Here is a 5,024-nt window from a genome sequence, read left to right as displayed (position 1 = left end):
TATCATGAAAATCTCACAAATGCGAGATATTTTTGTCATATTAATACTTTCATGGGCATACATACATTTAAATGCACATGATACATTTCTTCAGATTTTTCACAATGAAATTACCTGTCTTTCAGTGTCACCATTTTGATTTTATACATCAAGTTTTATTTCTGTCAATCCAACACTGCAGAAACACAATCAATAACAAAATAAGAGTATTTCTGTAAGTAATTCTTCTTAGAAAACAGCCATCATATAATTTTACTAGTACAACTCATATCAAATATCATTGACCTACCACTAGTGGTTTTCCTCAAACTGACCTAATCACAAATTATTAAAATGTTGAAGCCGCCGCCAGAAACATCAAGCCTAAGTCTCAATTATTTTCTTTATTGATGCAAGACAAAAACAAAATAATTTATTGCATTATTAAAACAAGAATGTGTCCCCAGTACACGGATGCCCCATCCACACTATCATTTTCTATGTTCAGAGGACCGTGAAAATGGGGTAATAACTCTAATTTGGCATTAAAATTAGAAAGATCATATCAAAGGGAACATGTATACTAAGTTTCAAGTTGGTTGGACTTCAACTTCATCAAAAACTACCTCGACCAAAAACTTTAATCTGAAGCGGGACAGACGGACGGACGGATGGACGGATGAACGGATGGACGAACAGACGGATGCACAGACCAGAAAACATAATGCCCATAAATGGGGCATAAAAATAGTTGAGCAACGGATGAAATTTTGTCATCAGTTGATAAGATGAATTCTCAAACTGTTACTAATGAAAATGTTCACTTGGTATTGTGAAAGGGAAAAGCCTTTTGTAGAAGTAGAGAAAAATGGACATTACTAACAGAGGTATGTTTAGAATGACTAAGTCACAATAATGTATGCACACTTCCAACAAAGTCCATTGAAGATATTCTAGTAAATTTGAAAGAACAACAAAATATACATTGAATACTTTACTAATTTCTTCAAAAAAATTTATAAGGATTATTCCAGAGTCAATACACCTTATCGCTATTAGCCTTTTCGGCCGACTGACCCGGCCGCTTGAACTTTTGACGCATACAACAATCACTTTTCCATTGTGGCGTCAGATATTTTGTTTTATGACGTCAAAATTTTACGGGAACCTGTGTGATATCCAGTAATGGCGGACAAATAGCGATATAAATTTAAAAAAAAACTCATTTATCTAGCACTAAAAGTGTGTTGAATTAACAAGTGTGGAAGAAGAAGAAAACACTACATAATTCTATTAAATAGTGTTAAGAGATTTTACCAGTTTTCAGTTTCATATTATGTGATTAAATTGGTAATTTACACCAATCATCAAGTTTTTAAGCTTTTACTCTGGTATCCAATAAACACAATTATATCTTGTTAATTTAGCTTAATTGCATTTTTTCACAACTGTTTATCAAAAATTGGCACCTTTAAAATGTCAAACTTTCACCAAGTTAACAAATTGGCAACTACCGATTACAGCAAAATAACCTTCTATTAGATTTAATGTAGACTGGTTATAACCTTCTCTTAGATTTAATGTAGACTGGTTATAACCTTTTCTTAGATTTAATGTAGACTGGTTATAACCTTCTATTAGATTTAATGTAGACTGGTTATAACCTTCTCTTAGATTCCGGCCGGCAGGCGGCAATCAAATGTTCGTGCATGTACTCATGAACCGTTCAACCAAAGCTTTTAAAATTTTATATGTTGTTACTGAAAACTAAATGAAGGTCAAGTTCAATAATGGCGATTTTGACTTTTATCGTGTCCGTGCATTTACACATGAACTGTTCTATCAAAGCTTCCCAAATTTTAATATGTTGTTACTGATGACAAAATGGAGGTTAAGTTCAATATGACGATTTTGACTTTTACCGTTCAGGAGTTATGGTTCTTGACGGATTAAAAAATGGTGTTTTCAGTCGTGTCCGTGCATTTTCTCATGAACCATTCAACCAAAGCTTTTGAAATTTTGATATGTTGTTACTGATGACAAAATAGAGGTCAAGTTCAATAATGACGATTTTGACTTTTACTGTTCAGGAGTTATGGTTCTTGAAAGATTGAAAAATGGTGTTTCCAGTCGTGTCCGTGCATTTTCTCATGAACCATTCAACCAAAGCTTTTGAAATTTTTTTAAGATGTTACTGATGACAAAATAGAGGTCAAGTTCAATAACGACGATTTTGACTTTTACCGTTCAGGAGTTATGGTTCTTGAAAGATCGTAAAATGGCGTTTCCATTCACGTTGTTGCATTTACCTAGAACCATTCAATCTAAGCTTTTCAAATTTTAATATGTTGATACTGATGAAAAAATGGAGGTCAAATTTGATATTGACGATTTTCACTTGCACCATTTATCAGTAATGGTTCTTGTGATATTGCCAGGACACAAATAAATGTTAATAAATCCGTTTTGCTGTCGTTGTGACAGCTTCTTGTTAGTTCCTGATCTCGGTGTAGGTCATATCTACTTTGTAAAATGTTTAATTGTTGTTCAAGTTCAGATTCTTCCCTTTGACTTTTTTTGTTTTGAATATGAAGTATAAGAGATAGTTTTCCCTCTTATTGTACATTTTTTAATTTGGTTGAAATATGGTCGTAACGTTGATCGACCTAAATTCAACGTTGATCTAACGTCATGGTATTCAACGTTGACTTCACAACGTTGTTTCAACGTTGAATTTACGTCTTTAAAATCAACGTTTAAACAACAACGTTAATTCAACGTTGGGTTAACGTCAGTCAATCGCGACAGAAAAATCTTATTGTCAAAATTGAAGGGTACAGATATATTGGATGAGCAGATCGAACAAGGAGCAGTGCTGCAGTATTATAAACGATTGGATAATAAGTGTCTAATCTAGAATTTATAAACTTATAAGGGGGTCCACTGACTGCCATAAGCGTGAGGGGGTTTCCTCCTGTCATGCTTCCATGATCCCTATATAATCAATCATTTTTTCCCACAAAAAAGGGGGTAGACCGAATTGCATTGTTTATGCATGTAAAGGAGTTTTGGACAAGAACAAGTGGTCAGGAGACATCACCAATAACAAATCGGCTTTTTCAAATTAATTTTGTTTTGTGTTTAAAAAAAATCAATTCTAACCAATTATTAAGAAGATCTAATTTTGGTTTATTAATTATCTATATTTTGGGAGATCTCAAAAACCTGTTCATGCTATTTTAATTATATGTATATCTGTATAAATATGATATATTCTTAGTTTATATTTTTTTAAATCAAATCGATTTTTTTTAATTGCTTTCATTCAATTAAATAAATAGGTGAAATTATTCGGTATATTTATTTAATTATTTTTACCGATTGATATTTAATAATTAAACTTAAAATATCATCGATGTACAATGTGATCATAATAGACATAATAATTGAGAAGTTTTTAAATTTTCGCGGTTTTTCAACTGGAGTTCCGAATATTTACATTTGGATGCGCACGCAAGCACGCGCATCTCTTTTTAACATCCGTTTAGAAAAATTTGAAAATAATCCTCGAGAAATTATCGCACCAGACTGATGAACAAATAGACTAGTGAACAACTAACTGCGCCAAAGGAATATAAAGAAGATAGAAGACTTTTCTGTATAAACCTCTTGATATAAGCGTAAGTCTATTTTACAGATAAATTAACGTAGAATCATAATATAAACAAACACATTCAAATTATTTATCAGATTATCTGCATGTTTACCTTCACAGAAATTATGAGAAGGTCTTATCTTACTGAATCTAATTCAGTTTCATGTCAAAACATGATTGCATATATCCTCTAATTAGCAAACTAACATAAAACATATCTAGCCATGAACAGAGTCAGTAATATCAGAAAAAGGGGGAGGGGTGTCATCGAAAACTAGCCATTCGTTCCAATACAACTCGATATGGTGTGTCTGACACACATAGAAATGGTCTGCTCTTAAACACTATTTTGGGCTTGTAGATTTTTTCGTTAAATACCTCTCATCTTTGATAGTTTTATCTGTATATGAACATTATGGTTTTTGCCAAACACAGATCTGGTTTAATGGATTCATGCTTTGTCTTGTTAGGGAGCTACCATTTGATTTTTATGGGGGGGGGGGGGGGGGGGGCTAGGATGAAAAATGTTGTCCTGCTTTTTTTTTTAGTTGTAATCTCTGTCCTGCCTTTTTATTTTTTACTCTATACACCTTATCGCTAATCCCGGCTGACCCTGCCGCTTGAACTTTTGACGTCAACAACAATCACTTTTCAATTGTGGCGTCAGATATTTTGTTTTATGACGTCAACATTTTACGGGAACCTGTGTGAAATCCAGCAATGGCGGATGAATAGCGATCAGGTGTATTCGGTCCTGCCTTTTTTTTACCTAGTTATCCTGACTTTTTTTACACAAATTGTCATCCTGCCTTTTTTTTTTACCAAGTTGCTCATCCTGCCTTTTTTTTAACTCAAAACTCCTGTCCTGCCTATTTTTTTCAAATTTCATCCTAGCCCCCCCCCCCCCCCCCCCCCCCCCCCCCCATAAAAATCAAATGGTAGCTCCCTTATTGATGCAAGCTGGTACAATTGTTTCAAATGAACATGTTGTTTTCTATGATTTAAAATAATTGTTTTATAATTGGTAGAATTTGATAACATTTCCGGCTTGTAAAAGTACACAACTTTATTTATGTAATTCAAATTTATGTTATTTCTTTTCCATGCTTTCAGATGCTGTTCTAGTCTGCCACAAAGAGACTGACACCAGAATCCAAAATATCCGAGCAGTGATCAGGACATTAATTTTGAAGTGTGCCCCACAGAGAGCAGAAGGAGTTTCTAGGCCAGAAGAATAAATCATTAAAACAAAATAAATTTTTCATTTTAAAAACCTCTTTTTTTAAATTTCTATAGCTAATTTAGTGCCAGTAAAAAAAGGCAGTGAAATTTAGAAATACGTTATTTGGTGCATCTTTTTTTTCTCCGGTTTACTCAATTGTATCGGGTG

At 33.4% G+C, this 5,024-nt stretch overlaps 1 long non-coding RNA gene across 1 annotated transcript; it reads left to right on the top strand.

Moving 5' to 3' along the window:
- The first annotated feature begins 3,423 nt into the window (after nucleotides 1–3,423).
- On the top strand, nucleotides 3,424–4,907 carry LOC139518779 (uncharacterized). Its single transcript, XR_011663454.1, has 2 exons — nucleotides 3,424–3,659; nucleotides 4,748–4,907. It is a non-coding gene; the product is annotated as an uncharacterized lncRNA (long non-coding RNA).
- The last annotated feature ends 117 nt before the right edge of the window (nucleotides 4,908–5,024 follow it).

The sequence above is a fragment of the Mytilus edulis genome, chromosome 1 (genome assembly GCF_963676685.1).
Source record: "Mytilus edulis chromosome 1, xbMytEdul2.2, whole genome shotgun sequence".
Classification (NCBI taxonomy): domain Eukaryota; kingdom Metazoa; phylum Mollusca; class Bivalvia; order Mytilida; family Mytilidae; genus Mytilus; species Mytilus edulis.
This window is presented reverse-complemented; position numbering and strand designations above follow the sequence as displayed.